This window comes from Ammospiza nelsoni, chromosome 23, assembly GCF_027579445.1.
Source record: "Ammospiza nelsoni isolate bAmmNel1 chromosome 23, bAmmNel1.pri, whole genome shotgun sequence".
NCBI classification, from domain to species: domain Eukaryota; kingdom Metazoa; phylum Chordata; class Aves; order Passeriformes; family Passerellidae; genus Ammospiza; species Ammospiza nelsoni.
Genome location: NC_080655.1, coordinates 4586650 through 4613313, shown reverse-complemented (window position 1 = coordinate 4613313; position 26664 = coordinate 4586650). Strand labels below are relative to the sequence as shown.

General features: G+C 43.9%; 1 protein-coding gene across 1 annotated transcript in view; it reads left to right on the top strand.

Annotated features, from left to right (window-relative positions):
• NGF (nerve growth factor) overlaps nucleotides 1-26664 on the top strand; it is a 28543-nt gene that overhangs the window by 238 nt on the left and 1641 nt on the right. The window contains exon 2 of the mRNA XM_059488029.1: nucleotides 23605-23732. The gene's annotated coding sequence lies outside the window, so the exon portion shown is untranslated. The remainder of the gene's footprint in view (nucleotides 1-23604; nucleotides 23733-26664) is intronic.

Below are 26664 nucleotides of genomic sequence, written 5' to 3'. Positions count from 1 at the left end.
GGAGCGCTGGGATGCGCTGGGATGCGCTGGGATAAACTGGGATGAGCTGGGACAAGCTGGGATGGGATGTCTGTGCAGCGCGGAGCGCTCGCTGCTTGCTCGTTGCTTGCTGTGGTTAGAAAATCGCATCTGCTCAAGGCAGGTTCGGCCGCACGCACATCTGGAAGGTGTTGGCGGGGCAGCTGTGGATAAGCTTAGGGCTTGAATAGCGTCTTTAGGCAGAGCAGCTTAATCTCAGGGAAATGCAAGTGGTCTTACTCTTTTTATCCAGGTATATGGGAACTTAGTTTTATTTGCATTCTGCAGCAGTTGCGCCTATATGAAAATTCTTTGCTGGCTTTGTTCTGAATATTGAGGCTTTCTTATTTCCTTTTTTTCCCCGCCCTGTGATAATTCTAGTCTAGATAAAAACTCTTTTCTTTCTTGACTAATATAAATAAATAGGAATTCTGCTAAATCCAAGCGTGACTGACCCAAGGCAGGATCCTTTTAGCTGCAGACAGAGCAGTGCTTCAGCAGAGACCGTGTATCCTCTGGGATGTCCACTTGGGAAAGCTCACGACCTCCCTGCTGCCTGTGTGTAGTGACAGGATGGAGCTGACAATGTTTATTGATTTATAGCTGGTGATAACACTGTTTGAGCTGAGACACTGCTCACAGATAAAAACAGGGACCCCAGGCAGGGAGACAGAAGGAATTTGTGTGCTGAGAACAAAAAGTGTTTGTGCTTCGGTTCTTTCTTCAATTTAAATTCTCCTTATAAAGCTCAGGAAGTTTTAGAAAAACACCAAAAGTGAGCGTGCTTGTCAGGCTGGTTTTCCAAGTTGTCACAACTTGGAAGATGCACTGTGGCTGTTAGACAGATAATTTATGGATGTTTTCATGCATTAGAGTATCACTATAAAGTTTTTGGGGCACTTTTTTTGCTAAGCCAAACTAAAATGTGACAATTATCTGCAATAAGACAGAGAGGGAGCTGACTTGTCTGTACATTCCTGCTTGTGGCACTTCTGAGCTGGTTCAGATATTGTGGAAAACAGGCTTTTAAAATCCCCCTGCCAACTGCCATTTCAGGCAGTTTTGCCTGAAATTCAGAGGGTTACAACATTTTCTGCACTTCCCCAAGAGATTACAGGGATGGAAAGAAGGGATTTGACCGATGAATCAAATATATTGGAGAGCTCCCAAGTATGATAAGAAGGACTCTAAAGGCCTTAAAATGTATTAATAATCATAGATGTGAATCATTTTAAAACAAATCTCAGCGAGGTCTGGAGAGGAGCCCCCTGACACATGTGTGCAGAACCAGTGATTTCACAGCTTGATCAATCCCAGCCACTCACCCCGGAGGGGTCTGGCCCTCCAAACAAGGTGCTAAAGAAAGTAACTCTGGCTCTATTTCCTCATCCTTGTAGCTCAGCAGTGCCCCTTTTCCCCACCAAAGTCTGAAATTATATTTTTAGCTGTCTTCATATAAGTTCAGTGGAAAGCTACAATGAACACAATCATAATTTTAACCCACATGCTAAATAAACAATTACTTCATAGGGTAACTGAGCAGCCTGTGAAATAACCACAAGATATTAATTGAAAAACTAGTTTAGTAAAAGTCCTAAAATACGTCTTCAGATTAGCATTTTCAAGCATCTTCTTCAAAAATACCTAAAATACATATTCAGATTACCATTTTCAAATAAAGACATCTTTATTTAATGGGATGTCTAGAACAAGGGTCAAATAGAACACATTAAAAACTAGAATGTTTCAATCAATAGAATAAAGCCCATAAATTATTTCCTTACTGGTCCATGACTTTGGCCATATAAATGTTTCTTTAAGTACAGATTCTATTAATTGGTTTTCTGTTTCCTTAAAAAATGCTTTTAGGACTAACAGAATATTGAATACATACTAATTAGCATTATTGACTTAAATTAAAGGCACTTGGAAAAAATACCGGTAATTTTAAGAAGTTAAGAGAAATGTTTGATTTTTTTTTTTTCATCTACATTTTACAAACAAACTGCTGATAAAGAAAAGAAAAAGATAAAGGGTTACTAAAACCCATGGTTTCATTCCAAAAGATTCAGTGCTGTAACAGCAACAGTGAGCGCTGGATTGGTGGGGTTGGAAATGTTTGTCAATGCCAAATGTGGGGCCAATAAAAGCCAGGGAAACTCAACCCCTTCCAGCCCAGCTTCAGCAACGCTGACCTCTGCCGGCAGCTGCTCAGGCAAAGGATTTGTTACACCCGAATATTTATTAAATCTCATTCTATTCCCTGAGAAAGGGGCAACACAGAATTTATATCGTGGAAAGAAAGAGAGAGAGAGAGAGAGAGAGAGAGAGAAAAGAAAGAAAGAAAGAAAGAAAGAAAGAAAGAAAGAAAGAAAGAAAGAAAGAAAGAAAGAAAGAAAGAAAGAAAGAAAGAAAGAAAGAAAGAAAGAAAGAAAGAAAGAAAGAAAGAAAGAAAGAAAGAAAGAAAGAAAGAAAGAAAGAAAGAAAGAAAGAAAGAAAGAAAGAAAGAAAGAAAGAAAGAAAGAAAGAAAGAAAGAAAGAAAGAAAGAAAGAAAGAAAGAAAGAAAGAAAGAAAGAAAGAAAGAAAGAAAGAAAGAAAGAAAGAAAGAAAGAAAGAAAGAAAGAAAGAAAGAAAGAAAGAAAGAAAGAAAGAAAGAAAGAAAGAAAGAAAGAAAGAAAGAAAGAAAGAAAGAAAGAAAGAAAGAAAGAAAGAAAGAAAGAAAGAAAGAAAGAAAGAAAGAAAGAAAGAAAGAAAGAAAGAAAGAAAGAAAGAAAGAAAGAAAGAAAGAAAGAAAGAAAGAAAGAAAGAAAGAAAGAAAGAAAGAAAGAAAGAAAGAAAGAAAGAAAGAAAGAAAGAAAGAAAGAAAGAAAGAAAGAAAGAAAGAAAGAAAGAAAGAAAGAAAGAAAGAAAGAAAGAAAGAAAGAAAGAAAGAAAGAAAGAAAGAAACTTGTCCCAAAGCAATGGAGATGGAGAAAGGGAGAAAGGGCTGGAGCACCAGGAGGGGCTGAGGGAGCAGGGAAGGGGCTCAGCCTGGAGAAAAGGAGCCTCAGGGGGGACCTTGTGGCTCTGCAGAGCTCCTGACAGGAGGGGACAGCTGGGGGGATCGGGATCTGCTCCAGGGAACAGGGACAGGACAATAAGAATTGGCCCCAACTTGTGCCAGGGGAGGGTCAGGTTGGATATTATGGAAAATTTCTGCCCTGAAAGGGTTGCCAGATTTGGGACTGAGGGCAGTGCTGGAGTCACCAAACACCCAAAGTGTTCAGAAATGCCCAGGTGTGGCACTTGGGACGTGGCACAGTGGTGCTGTGTGGATTCAATCTTCTTAGAGGTCTTTTCCTACCTGAATGATTCCATGCTCCTGTGGGAGCAAAAGGCCATCCACCAACGCTCCTACAACTGCATTCCTGCCCTGGCCAGAAGGAAATTCTCCCTGTGCTGGGTCTGACCTGAGCAGGGTCACAGAGGCCAAAGCATTTGGGAACATTTCTCCAACCAAAGGCCGGGGACAGATGTCCTGTGGGATGTGTTGTGGCTTTTTCTCTCCCCACAATGCCCTTTGTGCAGCCCCACAGAATTCATTAAATATTTGTGTGTGTGTGGGGGGGGGGGGGATGTGAATTTATTCACAAAAATTATGTGGTCAAGCAAAGCAAGATCATTTTTGCTGTTGCCAAGAGATCGCAGTATCAATCACTGTGAGTTATGTGCACTCTTGTCTGTCCAGGGCCACCAACACTAAAGGAATTTGGGGGAAAGAAGATCTCAGACCCTTGATGTAAACTCATCCCAACCCCAAATCCTGGGTACTGCTGGTAGTTCTGGTCACTGGTTACAAGGATAAAACAAGAAAAGGTGCAGGATGATGAAAGTCTGGAACATTTTCTGTATTTAGAGAAACTACAGAGATTATGATTTCTAAGTCTGGAGAAGAGATGGCTGAGCAGGGGTGTGAGGGAGATATTTATAGTCACAGTTGTCCTTAAGATGTAGAGAGGAAATGGCTGTTGTCAAAAACCAAGGAGCAGGAAATAAAACTGGCAGGTGGCAAAGTGGAGGCAAACAAAACAAGGTGTTCCTCCCTCTGGGCATAAGGAGCTCTGGAATTCCTCCCCATGGATATGAGCTCTGGAATTCCTCCCCATGGATATGTCACAGGGCTCAGGGAGCACTCAGGCACACTGAGAGCAAAGCTGCTGCCTGTGGCTCCATCAGTCTGTGCTTCCAGAACCATCTCTGGGTGGGAGAGCAGCCCAAGGATTTGCTCCCCACATTTCCCCCACTCCCCAGGGGCTGCAGGAAGCACAATTCCTGACCTGCTGCTCTAATTCCTTCTCCTTGGTGCTTCAGCTGTCAAATACTCCACCTACCCCACCCCAAAGAGGTGACTGTGTAGTATTTGCTGTGGGTTGCCAGTTCATTGGTGAAAGAATGGCAAAAGGTGAAATAGCATCCCTCATTTTGGTGTTTGCTCAAGGATTTGGTGTAGGCCAGTGTTCATGGATGTTACCTCTATAGAAAGACATCAGTGATGAGATTTACAGTGATTTTCTCTCTCTGAGACAGTGGAGAAGGGCCTGTGAATCCTGGGGCATCTTGTGAAATTCACTGAAATGGGGAAATACCATTTTATCTCATCTCAATGTGGCCTTCATATGGAGCTGGCATCTTATTTGAAAATTTTTGCTGAACTCAGTAAAAATTCTAACAGCTTCCTCTAAAAATATTATGCACAAATAAATCTCAAGGAAAAAGCAGCAGGGCAATGCCTCATTAATTACACTGACAATAACCTTTCACTCTGAGAACTGCATCACCCTGAGAAATGCAGCAGAGAATGGCAATGCCAGCAGAGAATCCTGGGTGCCAAGAACCTGAGTGCATTGGCAGAGAGCTGGGGAGTCACCAAGGACATCCAGAGCTTGCTCCAGCAGCCCAGAGTCAGAACAGCTTCTGGGAGAGACACTGAGATCACAGCAGGGCTGAACAGCAGGAGAAAATCAGCAAAGTGCTGCTCAGTCCTTGGAGCCTGCACACAGCTGGAAGTTGCCCAGTGCAAGGAGAAATCAGGCCCTGAACACACACCAAGGAGGCTCTGCCATAATGTCTAAATTCAAGCTGCAGCAGGTAGTTTGAAATAACATTTGATGGCTCTTCTGCCATCCTTTGAGCTGCCCCAGGCCAGTAGTGACTGAATGAAACACCTCTAACTTTTCCTTATCCTGGAGGCAGCTTTTATCACCTTTCTCCTTTATTCCCCCAGGCTCCTGCATTTCCAGCAATGCTTTGAGATTTTATGGCACAGTGCTTGACACCACCAGGTGACCCAAATCAGGATGTAGCAGTCGCACATTGTCGCTGGCATGGGTTTTATCACATAAAATTCCAGGATGGTTTGGGTGAGAAGGGAATTCATCCCATCCCACCCTCTGCCATAGCAGGGACACCTTCCACTGTCCCAGGTTGGTCCAAGCCCCATCCAGCCTGGCCTTGGACACTGCCAGGGATTCAGGGGCAGCCACAGCTGCTCTGGGCACCTGTGCCAGGGCCTGCCACCCTCACAGGGAAGGATTTGTCCCCAGTATCCATCTAACCCTGCCCTCTCTCAGTGTAAAGCCATTCCTCCTTGTCCTCTCTCATGGACGTGACTTCCACATTTCACAGTGGCATTTCCTGGAGGAAACTGAGAGTTGGTGACAATGCACCAAGGGAAATGGTGACAATGCACTAAGGAAGACGGTGACAATGCACCAAGGGAGGTGGTGACAGTGCACCAAGAGAGTTGGTGACAATGCACCAAGGAAGGTGGTGACAATGCACCAAGGGAGAAGGTGACAATGCACCAAGGGAGAAGGTGACAGTGCACCAAGGGAGAAGGTGACAATGCACCAAGGGAGAAGGTGACAATGCACCAAGGGAGAAGGTGACAGTGCACCAAGGGAGGTGGTGACAATGCACCAAGGGAGAAGGTGACAATGCACCAAGGGAGAAGGTGACAGTGCACCCAGGGAGTTGGTGACAATGCACCAAGGGAGTTGGTGACAATGCACCAAGGGAGAAGGTGACAATGCACTAAGGGAGACGGTGACAGTGCACCAAGGTAGGAGCTCCCTGGCCTGGACTTCCATCCAAACCCTGACACAATTTCCCTTCCGTGTGAGAGAAATCAAACCTGCAGTGATCAGACCACTTGAGGTAGTTCAAGGCTTCTTTAATTCAGTTTTCTAAAACTGAGCATCAACACAGATCATAAACTGGTTCCAAAAAGTCTTTCTCTCATTTATCTTCCTGGCTCCAAAATCCAATTTCCTGTCCCCATGGGGTCCATAACAATGTGCCAATAAAAGTTCAGATTCTGCTCCTGTTGACTTGCTAGGAATCAAAATCCTAACTGGGGTTCAAGCACAAAAGACAGACAGAAAATAACCAGAAAGTAAAACCAGTTCTTTGATTTTTTTTTTTTTTTGGGCCTTGGTTACAGAATAATGGAGTCATTAAGGTTGGGAAAGACCTCCAGGGTCAGCAGGTCCAACCTTTGACAAACACCACGATGCCCACTAAACCATAATGACCATTTATGTTATGCAAACATGAAGCTCTTCCAAGAATAAAATCAAAGGAATGAATTAAATGAATGACTAATGGATAAAATGAATCTGGTTTGGAACTCAGGGCTGGTCATTTCTTTTGATCTGCCATATTTGTGAGAAATGTTGCTGCCTTAGAGAGGATGCAGTGAAAATTGCCTTCATTAACTTCTTAACAGCCCAGGAAATTTATAAAATTACACAGATTCTGACAGTTCTGACCTCCAATGAGTAAATTAGGGTAATACAGCCGGGAAGCAGATTATGTGTTTGATAATTTTCTATTTGCCAAGTATGGCTTTGCAAGGTGAAAAACTACTATTTTGATTTTTCCAGTTTTTAATCACTTTTATTTCCTCTGTTGTAGAAGTAGAAAGGTGATTTTTTTGTTGGTCTGGTTCACTGCTTCACTTTGGCTGTTTTATTTTGTTCCTGACACAACCATATGTGATCCAGGCTCTTTTTTTTTAAAAAAAAAAGAGTTCTTCAGGAATTTTTGTGATGGGGATTTGCCAGGCACCTCATTGCTACGTAATACTTTGATTATGATACATTTAAGAGTTTTGGCTCACAGAATATATGTTTTTCTATTTTGAAACATAGCTTTGCCAGGCACCTCATTGCTACGTAATATTTTGATTATGATACATTTAAGAGCTCTGGCTCACAGAATATATGTTTTTCTATTTTGAAATATAGCTTTTCTTCTTTTTTCTTTGACGACTTTCTGTGCTGGATGAGTCAGGTATGAGAAAAGACCTGTGCTTGTTCACAAAGAGCTTTGCCCTGTGGTGGATGACACAGTCTGCATTTTCCCAGTGCATCATTTCCTGCCCATTATTCCATGATCCTTTTGGGACATTCTGTGTCCCAGCACCAGGCCAGCCAGGGGTTTGGGGTGGGTGCATTTCCACAGCCATACAATCTGTTTATGTGAATTATTGAGATTTTGCTCATCTTGCTCTGAGAATCTTCTGTTTGCTCCTGCCAGAGACATCAAGCCTTTCACCTGGTCATTGTCTTGTACTGAGAGGACATTGAAGGGCTCTCTCTGAAAAGGAATAAGTTGATTACTCTTGTTTCTGCTCAGTATAAGCAATTTTCTCCATTTCCCTCAGCAAAACTGAAGGAAATCAGTAACTGATCACAGTATCTGCATTTCTTACCTGGGAGGAAAAATTACATGAAGTGTGTCAAGAGAAACAAATCAGCACAGAACAAGCCACCGAAGCGAGGCGTGGGTTTATTTTCCACATCAAAAATCTTTTCCATCCCTTCCCTCATTATTGGGGAGCAACCTGGTCCAGGGGAAAGTGTCCCTGTCTGTGGCAGGGGTGGAATGGGATGAGCTTTGAGGTCCCTTCCAGCCCAAACCATCCTGGAATTCCATGATTGGTGCTATCCGTGCTCTGAACATTCAACATCCACGTTTCTGTTCTGCCTGGATCCAAACACTCCCTGCCCAGTCCCTCCTGCCAAACCTTCCTCTCATCATTTTCTCAGGCACAGGCTGTAAAGAGGAGAGTGCAAGGGGTCACTGCTCAGCCTCACATTCCAGGACACTTTATCTATGCCAAAAGTGTGAGTTTCTGGTTTTGGCAAAGCCTCCAGAATCCAAAGCATCAGAGGGAGTTTGATCCATGAGCTCTGCCTGGGTGCACGTTCCTGGTGCTGGGCAGGGCTGTTCTAGAGACCATTTCTTTTTTCTGTGTGTTCTGAGAGAGAAAAGTGTGTGGCCCTTTCCTTCTAATTCCTTCCCTTCTCTTTGAAAGCAAAGAAATTAGAAAACCATTTAATGACCTGCAGAATTTCTCCCCTTTGTTCAGGATTTCAAATTTAAAAAAAAATTCGAGTAATTTGAATTCAGTCTTCAGCACTTGCTTGTGCCATCACTTGAAAGCCAAAGGAAATGCTTTCTGTGAAAATAACACCTCTCCTGTGCCACAGGAAAACTGATGTGAAGTTTAAAGTTTAGATTTAAAGTTCATCTCTCTCCCTTTGAATTTGCAAAAGCTCATTTCCAAGTGACATGTATTTAAACTCTGGCATTGTGCACAGAAATAAAATACACACCTAATCAGCAAAACTCCCCTCTGGTTTTCATTTTAAGCAGGGAAAAAATGATCTTGTGAGGCTTAGACCTTGATTATTGCTTTGAACCTAATACTAATGCAAAGGAACCCCAGAGAAAAGTTGAAAGATGCAAAATTCAGTCACAATAGGCTTCTTGAAAAAGATGGTTCAGTTAGAAATCTGCTAGACATATGTTATTTTAAAAAATTGAATAAAAAGCCAATTTTTTTGCGTTAGACAATGTAAAATTTTCATGTATTCATCATCTGAGGAAAATTGTAGCAAAAATAGACAAATACCAAAGAAAAATTTATTCCTATTGCCACAATTATGTCAATAATCTGTGGAGTCCCACTTTTCAACAGCATTTAATATTTTCATACTACAAATCACATCTGGCTACAAATGTCATCTTCTGTCTCTTCCTACTCCATCCTTATCCATATTTTCTTCCTTCCAGTTCTTTTTTGTAACCACAATGATTCTTCCTGACAACTGATTCACCACACAAAAGCATTAACAAATAACACTGTAATACATACAAGGTGCACAGCAAATACCCAGACAAGGAAAATACTTGGTTACATATGGGGTGAAGTGTTATAATGACAGCTAATTTCAAATCTATCAGGTTATTTGTACTAATTGATATTGGCACAACCCACATGGAAATTCAGGTTTGGGAGTTTTCTGGATGTGTTTTGTGGAGCTACAGAAGGTGTGAAGCCTGTGGCACCCGTGTTCATGTCCTGCTGCACAAGAGTGATGGATTTTTAAGTGAAATCCAAACCAGAATTATGATTATGTGGGGAAAAAGATAATGGAATTTATTACAGAATCGTTAAGGTTGGAAAAGACCTCCAAGATCATCAAGCCCAACCTTTGCTTGAACACCACCACACCCATGAAATCATTCTGCAGCCCCTGTTGTGACCAATGCCCCACAACAAAGGCCAAACCCACACCCCAGGGCTGGGGGGTCCCAGCAGGACCTTCCCAGGGCATCCCAGAAACTGAATGAGTGTTGAGGAAGATGAGACAGGAAAGCCTTATAAATATGATTGTCTGGCAAAAGATTTTGAGAATATGGAAACTATAAGGGAGACTGAAATGAAAGCAAGCTTTGAGATCCCTCAGTTACTGAACAACTGGAAAACAATGGTGTGGCCAGCTGAAGGTGATCCCCTTTTGATGGAACAACACCCTCTGCTTGCAGACAGGCCCAAGGGTCAGAGCAGACCCTACAGCTTGGCAGAAGGGGCCCAAAGAGGAGATTTTAGGGTTTAAAATGTAGCACAGTGTGGTAATGTAATGATTCTTATAGGCTGTATGGAAATGCTATAGGATTTGTATCTTGTACTGGATTGGTTAGTGAGAATCAGAATATTCAGTACAGAAGAAGATTTATGGTATTGTAACGGGAACCTCGCTCTCTCTCTCATCCTCTCTGCCCCTCTCTTCTCTCAGCCCTGCTCCAGCTGTGGCTGGCAGCTCCCAGCAGGGCCCTGCACCCAGGCCCTTTGCAATAACCCACAAATTCCCAGCCCTGGCTGCAGAGATCTCTCATCTCCACCCATCCCAACCGTGCTGCCCCCATTGCTCCTACAAAGGAGCCCTCCAGAAGTTCTGGATTCAGCATTCCCAGATTCCTTGTGAAACCCAAACACTGGCTTGGACAGAAAGGTTCAAAGGCTTAGGTGGGATATAGGGAAGGAATTCTGTCCTGTGAGGGTGGGGAGGGGCTGGAATGGTTTCCCAGAGCAGCTGGGGCTGTCCCTGGATCCCTGGCAGTGCCCAAGGCCAGGCTGGATGGAGCTTGGACAAACCTGGGACAGTGGGAGGTGTCACGGTTGGAGCTGAATGAGCTTTAAGGTCCCTTCCAACCAAACATTCCAGGATTCCATATTGATTCTTTCAAATGCTGGGTCTCACCTGAGGTCCTGCCACCTGCTCTGCACACCCAGCCAGGTGAGGAGATGTCCCATCCAGCTGCAGGGTTTGCAGCCAGATGTTGGTGCTGTGACTGCAGCCCTGCCATCACTGCTGACTCAAGGCTGTTTCACCCTGTGTGCTGCTGCCCTGGGTCACAGGAGGACTGTGGCTTGAAAACTGTGACATCAAATTCAGCTGTTAATTGTGCTTGGAATTTCTGATATTACAATCGGATGGGATAGCTACACATGACAAATATCAAATATTCATCAAGGCAAGCAGCTGATAAAATTGTGCAACCATGTGCATGCAGGGAAAATGATTCATTTACAGATGTGCTGCTGATTTTTCATCACTGCACACAACCTGGGCCACATCAGGAGCCAGACAAATGTTTAAACTCCACCGTTATTTTCCACCAGACAAACTCTTGTAACAAGTCTGACATTTCAGCTCCTCTTTGAAGCAATTTCTGCTGGATGTAAGAAACAAAACCCATAGAAATATCCTTTTGGGATTAATTCTCTAAACATAATGACTAAAGAGCCTACTGGCTTTGCTCTAAAATACTGCAGTTTTTAGTGCTAGTACTAATAGCTGCAAGAAGTTGGCATTATTTATCTTTCTAAAACCATCCAAAAAGTTGTTTTAACTCCTGGAGGCTGCAAATTTTCTGTCTCAGAGACAAGGCAGCACTGCAGCATCATTCAGAAGGAAGAAAGGTGAGAGGGCAAATGTCTTGTTCCAGTCTGTTAATCTGTACATTGCACTGTAAGCCTAGGAAATGGAAATAAAAAGGAGCCCTGGTGAAAATCTTCACATTATTGCACAGAACAGGTTTTCAGGAAGCAATTAACTGTCTGACTGGGAATATCCCTCCTTTTTATTTGATGTCAAACTCATGGGTGGTATTTTGAAACATTTGATTGAGCTCAGTCAATTAGCCTTGATTATGGTTTGGCTTTTCCCTCAGAATAGGCTGATCCATAGGGAATGCCACTCATACCAGCAGTGAGGCAGAGCAGGATGACTCAGCTGATTAATCAGCTTTCTTTTCTCCTATTAAGAAGCAAGACTTTGGCTTCCCCAGCTGCTGCAGTGATCACTATCGAGCTCGTGTTGTAACTCCCACAGCTTTGCTCACCCCTGACTCACATTCTGGGACAAGGAAAAGTCACCTGCACCCCTGACTGTTGGAGTCCTGGAGGAAAAAATCCAAAAACCAGCACCTGACCTGTCAGAGAATCATGGAATTACAGATCCCACCCTGGTCTGAGCTGGAAGGGACCTTCAAACTCATCTCATGCCATGCCACGGGCAGGGCACTTTTCACTGCACCAGGCTGCTCCAAGCCCTCCCACACCTCTGGGACCGAGGGACACACACAGCAAAGCTGCACCCAGGGATTCCTGTTCACCATAAACTCCTTGTTTGCAGGAGAAATGTTCCCATTCCTGTTGCTTTCTGATTGAGATTTGTCCCTAATTTGGAATCCACCACGTTTATGGGTTCTGACAATTCCTTCCAGACAAGCAGGTACTGAATCCTCACCTATATTTTGCCAAGTAAATCTAATAACTTTCTTAGAAACAGAGCACAGAACTTGCAGATGAGCGATTTTTTCCAATCCAAAAATCAGACTAATTTATTAAATAAGTTAATGGAAGAAAAAAACAAAGGCTACTTGTAAAAATCTTAAGTAAACGCAGAGCTTTTTTCTCTTTCTTTAATAGGTAAATGGCACAAAACACAGCCAGGGTACAGTCACAGTGTGTAATCATAGTCATGAAATGCCTACAATGTAAATGGACTTAATGACAAAATTAAACAAATCTCAATTAAAGGCACAATGATTCCAGACAGGCAAAACCCATCACTCTCCCAGCTTCCCACTAAGTAGATCTCCAAGCATGGAAAGGTTGCCAGCTATGGGGAACAGTTTAGAAAGTTAATGACAGTACAAATGGGATTGACTGGAGACTGTAATCCTGGCTCTGTAAGCATTGCCAGAGGCCTGACATGAAGGAACAAGTACTATTTCAGGCAGGCTGCAAAGCCAAGGCGAAGATTAACATCTGTCAGAATCAGCTACAGATGAGATTCTTATTGATCCTTGAATGTCACAGGAATTTAGAAGGGCTCAAAGGAACTTTAAAGAGAATAACCAAGTATCTGTGGGTTTGGTTTGTAAACCTGAAGCACCTTTCCCAGATTTCAGCTATTTTTTTTTTCACACAGCTGTGTGTGATGTAGCTCAGTGCTACAAGGCAGAAGAGCAATTTCTTCCAACTTAGTCAGTGTCAAGCTTAGTCTTGCAGGAAAAGCAGTGGCAGGGAGCAGTTCTGGTGCTGTTACCAACCTCCAAGACAGCTTTTTGTGTTTGGACTGTGTTGCTGTGGATTTTCTTTCTGCCTCATCCGTATCTATCCCTACTAACAAGATTAGGGCTTTGCTCACATTCTTCTAATTAAAATGCTGTAATTCTGAGAAGAGATTCCACGTCTTCTTTTAGCAGGGTAATCAGTACATCTGTGAGTTCAAGTTGCTATTTTTTAACATCAAAGCTTGCACAAAGATAGCTCTCCTCCGTGCAGGCCATGACTTTTTATCCACACTGGTTTGAATAACAGGCTCCATTTTGTACTGGGATCAACATCACCTCCTCCAAGGGAAGGCTGGGAGAGCTGGGAATGCTCAGCCTGGAAAAGAGAAACTTCCAGAGAGACCTGAGAGCCCCTTCAGAGCCTAAAGGGGCTCTGGGAGAGACTCTGGACAGCCTGGAGTGCCAGGACAAGGGGAATGCTGCCCATTGCCAGAGGGCAGGGATGGATGGGAGATTAGGAATTAGGAATTGTTCCCTGTGAGGGTGGGCAGGCCCTGGCACAGGTGCCCAGAGCAGCTGAGGCTGCCCCTGGATCCCTGGCAGTGCCCAAGGCCAGGCTGGACAGGGCTGGGAGAACCCTGGGGTGGTGGAAGGTGCCCCTGCCAACCAAAGGCTCCCAACATCTTGTCCTGTCAGGAGCATACATATGTGGATTTTTCTGCAGCATTTTTTCCTTGTTAAACTGAAGAAGCATGATCTGAGTGAAGCATGTCCAGGGAAGGGAACGGAGATGGGGAAGGAGCTGCAACACCAGGAGGGGCTGAGAGAGCTGGGCAGGGGCTCAGCCTGGAGCAAAGGAGGCTCAGGGGGAATTTCTGGCTCTGCACAACTCCTGACAGGAGGGGACAGCCTGGAGTTTGGGTTCTGCTCCCAGAGAACAGGGACAGGAGGAGAGGGAACAGCCTCAGGCTGGGCCAGGGGGAGATTGGATATTAGTGAAAATTTCTTCACTGAAGCCATTGCCACTGGTGACCAGAGTGGAATACCTGGAAATGTTCAAAAACCATGTAGATGTGGTGCTTGGAGATGTGGTTTAGTGGTGGACATGACAGTGCTGTGTTAATGATCTTAAAGGCTTTTCCCAGCCTTTATGAACCTGTAAACTTCAAGCTGTATCTCACTTACCAGGAGCAGCAGTGACATTTTATTAACAAAGCTTTTTGTTCTTAGCTTCTCCTTGCTATATCAAAGTACCACTGACAGCTTTCAGAAGCCTCTCCTGCCCTCACTCCTTCCCCCTGTTTTCTCTAAGGTTGTGACACAGCACTTAGAGACAGTTTTGTTTAATCAGCTTCTGCAAGATTGTTTTAGTGAATGTAGGTTGAGGAAACCCATTACAGCAGTTTAGTTTCCCAGTCCAAGAGCTCCCACATTAAATCCACTGATTGTTCTCACTGTGAAAATGGGGGAAAAAAAGTTCATATCTAATATAATAAAAGGTAGCAAGGAAAATAATATGTTGGTAGACATATAATGGTAGACATAATCTTCTAATCCTGGCTTACTTTTATAGGAATTCCCTAATTTCCAAGTCCACATAACAGGGAAGTCTGTGAGCCCCACAGAAAGATGAAGGATGAGCAGTTCAAAGATGTCCAGTGCTATCAGTGATAGCATTGTGTTGCAATTCAGGGATTCAGAGCTGTTCAGACTCCGAGCAGGGCCAAAGAGAGTTCTAGAAAATGTGACAGAAACACTCAAGGGCATGATTTAAAGGAAAAAGAGGCATCTTTCCCATTATCATTTGTACTGAAGCAAAAATGCTTTCAACCACCAGATGATGCCAGAAAATGTAAAGACCCTTCAAATCCTCCTCACACAAGTGTTGCCAAACACAGATTTATAAGAGCTGCTGAGACTGCCAGGTCAGTCCAACTCCCTGTTTCCTGTTCTTAAGCAAAGGTTGCTGAACTTCATTTAAACTTCTTTGCTCTCTGTTCTGTGCTTGAAGGATTCCCACAGCACAGGACAGGATCTGATCTTTCCCTTACAGACACTCTTTTGTTGAGCTGTCCTTTTGCACAGAGGGTCTGTGTGGCCAGGAGAGCTGAATAAATGTTCAAAGACATTTATTCCAGACACAGCTGCAAGCTCCCATTCACTTCTCTGTGTGTTACACCCTTCAAGCTTTGTGTGAGGTGAGGATATTCCAGAGCTGTCAGGCTCTAAGAGGTTCAAGATCCACACAAACAAACCCCTTCCCACATTGAAATGTCACCTTAAATTTCATTTCACCTTAAATGGCTGAGCAGGGAATAAAAACCTCCTATCTTAAAACATCCACAGCAGCTGCCTCCCCTCAGACTCTGACATAATACAAAGATGGAAAACTCCTAAACTCCTACTCCCCACTGCTGGCTGGGTCTGTGCCCAGCAGCCCACAAGGTCCAGCTGAAATATGAAATATGGCCCCAGTTCAAACTGTCTCTGCTCCCTGGGAGCATGAGCAGATTTGTTGTGCAGCAGCTGCCTGACACACTCAGGATGCTGAGAGTGCTGAAGTTTGGGCTGTGCTCCTCTGGCCTCAGGTTTGGTGCTGGGGTGGCAGCTGAAGGAGAGCTGAGATTCTCAGAGCATAGGAATGAAGTAACACCTAAATCAATCTCTGTGTTAGCTCAGTGCAAGGAAACACTACTGGGATTAGTTTTTCTGAATATATATTTCGTTGCTAATGCACAGAATCCATCACATTTTGTTACCACCCTTCTTTAGAGCTGTCTGGCATTGTGAGTTAATGCAGCAATGAGTTCAAACAATCCCACAGCAAGGAGTAAATACCTTCCACAGCAGATGAAAGCCAAGATGCTGAAGAGCTCCCAGGTGTGCTGCAGACAGGACTGTGTGGGGCAGCAGCTCTGAGGCAGCTGGGCTCAATGTGTGACAGGAGAAGGCAGGAGCCCTGCAGATAAAGAGTCAGAGCACGTGGAGCAGCACTCGGAGCTGGAGAGGAAACAAAACAGAGGATGTCAACACATAGGCATGACCCAGGACAGGAGTGAGAGAGCCAGGGATGAGATTTTTAGGGGTGGCTGTCCCACTCTCCTGCTGCTTTTTAATCCATCCACTCCATAAGGAAAGGTGCAGAAAAGGGGTTTGGTAAAGAGAGAAGGAGCTGGTACTCACATGCATCACAAACACTGGCAAAGCCAATCTTGTTTTTCTACCACTTGAAGCATGCAGACACTAAAATACAATGAACAAATAAGGACAATAAGGCAAATAAAAGCATGGGAAGAAATAGGATCAGTTTCCCAAACATCCTGAACACTTGTGCTTTGCAGTGGTTTACTCTGTTGCCAAGTAATCAAGATGATCTCCCAGGCTGAGCTCAGAAAAACACACAGGGGGAAAATGTAGGTATGGAGCGTTTTGGATGGTGTCAACACACTTGCACAGAAAGCAGGCTTTAATCCTCAGCAAGTGCTGAGTACAGACATATAAAATATGAAAGCCCAGGGGTAAAAATTCCAGCAGCAGCACAGTTTACAAAGCAGCTCTCTCCCTTGATGAAAATGAAGCAGCACTGTTGTCTGGAGGGCAGGAGCTGCAAGGTGAAACCTCCTTTGCTGTTTCCTTCTTCTGATGGCGCTCAGATGAGCCCTGGCATTAGGAGGAATATCTGAAAGGTCTAAGCAATTGTAAAAACCTCATGTTTTTCTTGGTAAACGACCCTAGATGAGAGGAGACTCCTATTTCTCCTGCAAGAACTACTTGTGCTTGCAGAGAACATTACAAGATGACGCTGCAATCTGATAACTCAGTGTTTCTGTGGTTGACTTTGTTTTATTTGGTGATGTTTCCAGATTTTTTGTGGAAATCTCTACCCTGTTTCTTAGGAGGTTTTTACCCTCTCATTTCAAAACTACACCACATCTAAGAGGTTCCTGCTGTGCAGGGAAAGAAAAACCCTTTTTTCCACCTCTTTGGTAACTAAATTTTTAAGCCACCAGCAAGGAGCAAAAACACTTCAAAGCTGAAAGTTTTTCTTGCACCCAACTAAAGCATTTGCTTAGTTTACATTTAACACTAAGACTGTTACTTAATATATTTTTAATGTTAAAATGGATTACTGCATCACTATTTATTTATATCTGCTCAGTTTAAAACCCACTGTATTTCACACCTCTGTAGTGGAGTGCTTAGGAATTTTTAAAAAAATTGTTTTGAACTCAATTTCAAATGGGAAAGGCAGGTGGAGTACAAGGGTTTGAGCATTGCAACATCTTTACAATCTGGAGAAAAAACTCAGGCTTTGAAATGAGCACACAGACAAATATCTGCTCAAATCTTGGAGGTCACCTCATGTACAGCAGGGCACAAAGTTTATGTTCAGCTGTCCAGAAAATATGGAAATATACTTCTCAAATGTGCAGGATATGACAAAGAATACAGAAATCAAACAGCTAATGAGCAACAGCCCAATGATTGAGGTTTTTTGAGCACATAATTCACCTTAGGGTATGTTAGTTTAAGGAAAAATATTAACATTTTTCTATAGTTCAAAGTATTATGCCTGTGCCTTGAGAGTTATAATAAGAAGGGCCAGAATTATTGTGACTGCTCTGGGGTCAATACCTATTTCCAGCTGCAATAAAAATAAGGAATTTGTATTTCTAAAGGTGTCATTTTTAGGGGTTTTGTCATGATTTTCCTATTGTAATGTAAAGTAAATCATAAATGAAGGAATTCAATCCCTAAAGAAGGCAATTGATTTCTGTAGGTCTCATGAAAGTAAAATAGATTTTAAAATGGGAAAGAATATCCTAGAAATTAAAAAAAAAAAAAAAAAACAACAAAAGGAAGGTGGGCAGTGGAGAAGAGGAACATTGCTACTGCTTGGCAGGAATCCTGTGTTATTCTTTGGGTTCTTCACATGCTACACAAGTAAATTCTACTGACCATAACTGAGTGGGGAGGATCATTTTATTAAGTGTTTGTAAAACCACTCGACATTTCTGGATGGAAAAATCCTACACAAGCAAAGCAATATTCCATTCCAGTGTTGATGTTTCTTCCCTATCTCAGCACTCTGAGCGAACACAAGAGCACCTCCATGTCATAAGATTTAATTTTGTAGATTTTTGTCTATATCTTTAAGGGGTTTTTTAATGGAAAAAAATCCAGGCCATCAGTTTGAATTGCTGCAGCTACAGAAGTTTTTATCAGGTGCAGCCAGGCCCTCAGTTGAGCAGAACAGAGATTTTAAAATTCTCTCAACTCTACCCTTTGCTGCATCCTTCTGTACTCTGACTTGCCAAGCACAGACACCCTTCAGCTTCCCTTTGGAGCTTCTCAGAATTCCTGCCCTATTAAAATATCATTGAGTCATTGAAAATAGTTATAAACACACTGGAAGATTTGTAGAAGATAAAATTCCTTTTGGATGTAAATAATTAATAGAACGGGAAAGTCTGAAAAGTCACGGCCATAATTTATGGCAGCTCCTTGTCCTTACATAATGTTCCTTTCCAAATTAATGATCCAGAGAAACTCTGAAGATGATGGAGTCTACCTTTGGGAATGTGATCATGATATCCCAGCTCATTTTTGTTTTCTACCTCATTTTTGGAGGCACTGCATTGATGCCTTACTCTACAACACAGGCAGTTGCTAAAATCCCTGTGTTCAAGTTTGTTAATGCAGTTGTAGAAAAGTGAAAAAGGAGAATATAAATGAAAATTATGGGCCTGAATAAAAATGAAATGCTAGCACTGCTGCTGGGATTCTGCTGGTTCTTATTAATCAGGGTTTGGAAAAGAATCAGGATTTATATTCCCTTCTGAATAGCTGGAATAAGATCACTAGTTGGAAAGGTTTACTGGCCCTAAAGATATTGTATTTTTCTGCCTTAACTACTCTTGGCTGTAAGAGGGGATGTAACATCACAGTCTGACTGCCCTCATACTTTCTGTTCCCAGCTGAATTCCAGTTTGATTTTAGTCGTGTTGTGAAGTCTGAAATTCCAGTTCTTTCATTCCTGGTAATTTTGTATTGGAAACCTCGGGGCCAAATATAGCAAGCCAACTATTCCCAAATCTAAATCCATTTGGGAAGGGTGTAGAGGGGAGAAGGGCAGGCCATGCTCCAGCCCCAGGAAGGTCTTTGGAGTCACTGTTTTAAGCAGCAGGAGGGAACGAGTCCTGCTGTGTTTGGACAGGGATTGTAGGGAGCAGCAATCCCATCCTGGCTGCAGCTGGGTAGGATGGAGGCATCCAACTTTATATGGATGGATTTATCCCATTTATCCTGCAGTAGTTTTCCTGTCAGTTAGTGCCTGAGATCTTTAGTCACTCCTTGGTGCCTATGAATTAGGATATATGAAACCCTGGAGTCCTATAAAAATATATATATCCAGCTCCAGGGCGATATGGAAAGTTCCAAAGCAATCATCACATGCCAATCATTGATTTTAGGATTTGCTTTCTGGATAATAACATAGGGATGATATACAACCCTGGTATGCTCCTATAACTTACTCCTAGCCAGGATTTTTATTTCTAGCTCATTTAATTTACCAGCTCTATGCCATTGAGGTTATTGACTTCAGGAGAATCAGATTCACATGCTCCTCCGAGAGCTGTTTTCTGCCATTTATTTTCAGTTTGTCACTAGTTTTAAGTGATGTGTTTCCCTTCACTTTACTTAAAGAGATTTTTATCTTGACAGAGAGAATTTCTTTATCTTTTATTTAACAACTGCCAGTTTGGTTTTGTTATCTGCAGCAGGATAAAGCTTTGTGCTCTGTCAGGGTGGCTCAGTGCATGTTTAACACTCACCAACAGCCAATATGTCACAGCAAGGGCTGCATCCTGTCACAAGCCCTTGCTGGTATGGCCACCCTGACCTAGGATCATGGGGTTTTTCCCAAAGGAATCACATTTTACATGACTGTTGATGCCTCTGAATTCCCATGAGCAAGCTCTACAGGCCAGAGTATCATGATGTCAAACACTGTAAAACAAACTTGAGAAGTAAAACAAATAATTATATTCTTAGAAGTTTGGATTTTGTTTTACCACTCAGGAGTTTTAAAATAAGGTTTCTAAAGGTGAGCTGTGCCTATCCCATGTCACCAGAGCTGTCATCTCCTGTCAGGAGCCTCCAGCTGTGGCTCCAGCTGGATCTCTCCCAGCAGATGGCCTCACTCAGCACCAGATGCTCTGAGGGAATGGGGTGTCAAGGAAGGTGATGGAAAGACACTTTTCATCTCTTTGGACTTCTCTACAGAGACACCAGCAGGTGAAATATTGATGGACTGGTTCAGGATGAAAGAAGGGATGAAATTAGGACCTTGCAAATAAGCCACTTCCATTACTTATACCACAATAAATATAGAATAAACATTAAGAAGTGTTGGATTTGGTGCATCCCCACCCTACAGAATCACAGCATGGTTTGGGCTGGAAGGGACCTCAAGGATGATTTGACTGCACCCGCTGCCACGGGCAGGAATATTGGGAATATTCCACTATCCCAGGCTGCTCCAAGCCTGTCCAGCCTGGCCTTGAGCACCTCCAGGGATGGGTTGAGACTCATGGAGCAATTTCCCCTTGAGCACCCCAAATTCCCAGAGGCTCAGTGGGCTGTGAACCAGCCCTGTTATTACCTTTGCCTGGGCCTGGGCTGAGTCAGAGCTCTGGAGGCAGGTGCTGGGTGCACATCCTGATGACGAGGAGGATCACGGTGACATGATGATGCTCCCTGCTGCAGGGCAGAATTTTTCTCAGTCTACTGCTCTCCCTAGAAATCCTCAAAGGAACATTTCAGTGCTGGAGGCATTTGGAAAAAAGAAAAAAAAAAAAAAAAAGGAAGTGTATGAGACACAGGTAGCTTCCAGCTGGCTCTCCAGCAGTCATAAACCTCTTATTTACAGGCTGAGTCACTGCAGATATAATGGAGGAATGAAATGTTGGGTCCATTAGAGATTCCCATTTTCTTGCTCATCAGCTAAGATCAAGGCAAAGCTGTGCCTCTGACACTGCTCTTAGTCATAATGGCTTCAGGATTCCCTTCAAGGCTGCACAGGGCTCAGAAATCTTTTCCTTGAGTTGCTACTGCTAAATTTTAATTCATATAACTTATATACTGGTGGAAATGTTTCCATGAGAGATGTGCCAGAGGCAGCTTCTCTTTACCAGCAACTTCAGCAGCAGCAGCTGCCTCCCTCATTTCTCTCTCACTACCAGAAGCAATGAGAGAAAATTAATTCACTACTTGTTGCTTATTTTGGTGACCTCCACGATCCCACTTGCTGCACTGACAGCCAAGCAGCTCTGTTTATTTTTTACACATCCCTAAAATATGCCAGCAACTTCAAGAACGACAGAAAACAACATTCCAAATTGTATAATGCCTCAGATTACAACATTCTATGCTTATGTTTATTGACTGTGTTTATTTTTATTTAGAAAATAATTTACTTGCTGTGCTTGACTGAGACAAATAAGCATTAATTTATCTTTTCTCAGTGTAGGAGCTGCTTTAATGGCATCTGGTCAAGTGCAGTGAAAAGGCTGCACTGACTGCTGTTCTCATTGGAAGCAATTAATTTAGTAAATTTATTAAATTCTCATTCCTAATAACTCTCCAGGCAACATTCCCTGTTTGTCCATTTTTCCTCAGATTCTGTGGGTAACTTTAACAAAAGGGGAATTCCCTAAACATATTTTGTTTGGCACTTTTTGCACGTAGAGATCCTGCAAGCAAAGAGCTTTTCAAGACACGGAACCATTTGCTTTTTGATGTGATCCATTTCTCCACTCTCCGGAATTATGGAATCCCGGAATGTTTTGGGGTGGAAGGAACCTCCTTATAGCTCACCCAGTTTCATCCCTGCCGTGGCAGGGGCACCTTCCCCTGTCCCTGGGTGCTCCAAACCCTGTCCAACCTGGCCTGGAACATTTCCAGGGATCCAGGGGCAGCCACAGCTGCTCTGGGCACCCTGTGCCCAAACCAGTCTGGGACTCTTTAATTCTACTCTGCATGTGCTGAGACTAAAAAAAAAAAAAGACTGAAGTGAGTTTTTCTTACCCACAGGTCTGTCATCCTGTGTACAGGTACATCCTGAAGAAAGACTCACTTCACTAGGATATTTTATGAATGTCTGGGAGTGGTAGAACAGAGGAATAGTCTATGGATGCTGAATAACACTGCATCATTTACTGGATTCCACCACAGCCAGGAATCCGGGAAAAAGACAGTAAAAGAACTTTTAAAAAAAAGTCCTGCTGAAAATAAATGCTTTTGTGGTTAAAAACCAGCCAGTTGGAACCGAAACAGTGTTTTCTTAGGGTGGCAGAACAGTTGGAAAAGTTGTTGGAATATTTTTGGCAGTGGCCAGCACATTATAGCTCTATCATTACTGGTACTCAACTCTCCAGAGTTCACTGAAAGGGTTATTACTTCACTTGTACATTCCTGCAAAAACACAGCACACTCCATCTGTAGCACGAACCTCTGGATTCTGGAACTCTGTGTGACCTTTCTGACACACTGATAGGAGTGGAAGCAGCTCAGCTCCAAAGCCTGCAACACCAGGGGCAGCCAGAGCCACAGCCCCAAGCAAGGCAGGGTGCCCAAACCACCGTGCACGTACCAGGGTGACTGCTGTGCCCTGCTCTGATGGAAACAGCCTGGGAGGGTTTCAGCTGCAGGTTTAAACATCAAGGAACTTGTACCTGGGTGCTGTAAGAGCCAAACCCAGTGGCTGCCTTTGCTGGCAGCCAGTGCTCCCACTGACAGACTGTGCAGGTGGAAAGTGAGTCCAATTCATATTTTTGCATTAGCAGCTTGTTCTCCTTAGCAAATGCACTTCAGTCTGATGCAGCAGGATTTTTGCAGTGCAGGAGTGCCTTATCCAACCCCTATTTACCTTATACAACCTCTACTTCCCTTATGAAATGGAGCAGATAAGCTATTGAATAAAAAGATTAATAAAATACTATTTCTATCCCTTTCAGTGGCATGATTTTACAACCAGAAAATGTGTTTTGCTGAGAAGGTGTCAGTGTGCTGGATTTAATTGGTGAAGAAAAGAATGGTTTTCCTTTAGCTGGGGTCTGTATGATCATTGCCAATGTAGTGATTTACACTGGAGTCATTGCTGCCCTTACAGCAGCAACACAGCGAACACCTAAATATTTGCTTTTATGTGCCTGTGAGTTTTGTATCTTCAATTCTTCTCAAATATCAGCCATAATCAGATAATTGTCTGGCAATCTGTGATTCTCCTCCTGAATTTAACTGTAACCAGATTTGCTTCCCAGAGTAGATGTTGGGGCTGTGAGCCCTGCTTTGTGCCTGGCTGCTGTGCAGTGCCACCAGATATTGCTGCCCCTGCAAGGTGTCTGAGAGGAGGGGGAAGCAGTGGATCAATAACCATAATCTAGGAAAGGTGCTGAGTAAAGGCAGCCCTGTCTTAGAAATGTTCTGCTCTGCAAAGTCTGGAACCGCTTTGGACAAGCGGAACAAGTTTCCCTCGATGCTGTGACAGGGAAAAGGCACAGCTCAGAAAGCCAGGGGGGCTTGTCCCTGTGCCCCTGCTGCCATGGGGGATGGCACTGAGAACTCTGATTTGTGGCTGATTACTGACACAAACCCTTCTGCCCTAGTGACCCACAGCACACACAGCTGGCAGGAGCAGCAGGGCCCCATGGCAAGGAGCAGCCCAGCCCGGCTCAGCTCTGGATGAAATAAGGACCTTGCTGGGGGAGCAGTTCTTCGTGCAGTGCACTCACAGGTAAGCCACACTCACTGCCCCAGCAGCCTGGAGCCACCCATGGGCCAGGGTAACTGGCCCAGCACAGAAATGAGCTCAGCACAGTGGTGTAATTTTGGCATCACAATGCCTGTGATAACCTTTGTGTTGTCATCTTATTGCAAAGCTCTCATATCTTCTCAGTGATTTCTCATGGCCAGCTCCTCGCAGCACTGACTCCTCCTTCACAGCACAACCAACAAACTCCAACTCTCTCCTCAAACAGCTAACCCACTCTTTTGTAGCACTCATCTTCTTACTGGACACAGCTGTGGCCTGTTAAGGGCAGGCCTGTTCCTAATCTCTGGTGATTAGTACAGCTGCAGCTCCCCAGGTGTGAGATTACCTTCTGCACTGTCTTTATTTTCTTACATTCTATCCCTCCACACCTTTGTGCCCAGGGTTCCCATCTCACACCCACGGACCCCCAGCACTGGAACCGGCAGCTGCACATCCCCTGCAAGTCCAGGTGGCTGCACGAGGTATCCCCTGTGAGCATCTCCAGAAAGCACCGTCAGAGGCTCTAATAATTAATCATGGGACAAAGTTTGGTGAGAGAATCATAGAATCCCGAAATGGTTTGGGTTGGAAGGGACCTTAAAGTTCATTCTGTTCCAACCCCCTGCCATGGGCAGGGACACCCCAAACTCCCCAAAACAGCCTGTAAAATACCTCTGTATGCCAGCAAAAGAGTTCACAACCCTCACAGCCCAAGGCACACCTATTCTTTAATGTTAACTTCTCTTGCCTGGGTTGTCATCAAGTTGAGTTTGCTTTTTTAATGTGTCACTTTGTATTCTCCACTAACTCACTAATTGATAAAAAACATTCCATTTTGAATCCTGAGAAGTTATTATGTATCCCAGATACATTCTGTCTGTGTTTGGGCCACTCTCCACAGAATGATTTAGCACAAGGAGAGGAAATACAAGGCAATTAAAGAAAAAAGGCAGGCAAGGTCTTTCTGCTTTTGTGTTAATGGCCTTAAATAAAAAATCTCAGCACAGGCAACACAAAAACCCAGAGAAGGGAGGTAAATGTAGCTGCATTTTAGAGCAGCAAATCTTGTATAGCACAAAACCAGAACCAGCTCTTTGCTGACATTGCGGCATCTCTTTCCTATAGAAGGAAATAATAAAAAAGGGCTTTGTGCATAAACACAATACACTGAGGCTGCTATTGGCATGGCGAAATTGTGCGTGGATTTTATTCTGCAAACCTTTTCCATTAACATTTCTGTTGGGAAAGCTGACTCTTGAGAGATGTAATGAACCATCTGACTTCAGTTTGGTTGTGGAACAAGGGGTTACTCTCTGGAGGGTGCACAGCCAAGCTCTGAGCTACACCCAGCTCTGTTTCCTTATACAGAGGATGACGAGTGCTCCAGCACGAGCAGCACGTGGGAAAGCAGCAACCCTCAGCCTTGCTTTAAACAAATTAAAGTGCCTTTGGAACAGTGAGGATTTGCTCTGTGACAAACATTTGACTCTCCTCGTCATCATTTTGTCCCCAATGCCTCCAGCCCAGCAGTTGCACAGCCAAGTGCTCACACAAAGGCTTTTGGTCTTTCTCTTCCTTCCTCCCCTCCAGGGCTCTGCTTCTCCTCCCTCCTCAGTCACTGCTTCACTTGGTGTCTCCTGCTGGTCCCCTGAATGTTTGCTCAGCCCTGCACAAACCTTGCTGTTTATGTCATTTCAGCTCCTGTCTGAGATAAGACACACCAGATCCTGTGGGACATCTTAGGGTTGTTCTGCATTTTCCACAGGATTATGCTCTGGCAGAGCACCCTGCTCGAGTCCTTTAGTGCTGCTTGGGATTCTAATCTGACAAAGCTCCACAGAGGGGGGGAACTGCAACCATAATTGACCCACACCCAGCAAAAACACAGAGAAATTCTGGGAAATCACAGTGGAACTGCAGAGCCTGATTCCTCTGGTACAAAACCCTGTTTGTCCAGTGGCTTTGGGGCTCCCTGCCTGCTGGCCAGCCACGGCACAGCTCGGGGCCAGCTGAGACATGTCAGGAAAACAAGGCAAAGAGACGGGGAGGAGCCTCACTTGGGCTTTTCTGTTTATACCCTGTCTCTGCTTATTAAGTCTTTACAGAGGAAATACAATGTCTGCCCTTCACTGCAATTCCAGAGCATTTTTGAATGTCTCTCATTCCCAACATGTGGCTGAATTAGTCAGCACATGGTAGTTGCCCAATGAGGTATTGCTGCTGCTGCTCTTCCTGCATGAAATGGGTCTTAGCAAAGCTTTAGACATTTGGCTTGCATTTTTCCACACCCAAACAGATGTGCCTGTCCTCTGGATTGAAGGAGGACCAGCACTGGCACTGTATTTGCTCTGCAGGGACTTTTGGGGTTCTTGCTCATGGCATTCTGAAAATAAACAGGTGATTCCCTATCCAGAATTCCCAGTACTTAGGCCACAGTGGCTGTAGCTGTGCTGTATCAAAGCAGAGGTAGTTTGGCATCCACAGTGCTCCCATATGTGCCCTTGAATGTGGAAAAATCCCATCTGCCCTTGTGACACAGATACCTGAACTCTTCAAGGAAGGAGCCTGGGCTTTATCTGCCCTAACTCAGTGATGTGGTGTGTCCTGAAAGGGCAGCTGGGAGAGCTGGCAGCTGCTGGAGGCTGCCTGGCCACATGGCAGGTGAGTGTGGCTGCTGAGGGTGTGATAATGGCACCAGGTATGGGCTTGGTGGCCCTCACCATAGCCCCAAGGACACCTCTGCAGACAAATTTAGGGAATGGACAGCTGTTCTAGCCAAGGGACTGCTTCTGCTTTCACTCCTGTGCAGCCAAGAGACCAGCCCTGGCCAAAAAGGTTGCTGCAAAACTCACTAGAGATCTGACTCCTGGGAACATGCTGTCACCATATGGTCTCCACATTAATAACACCAAAC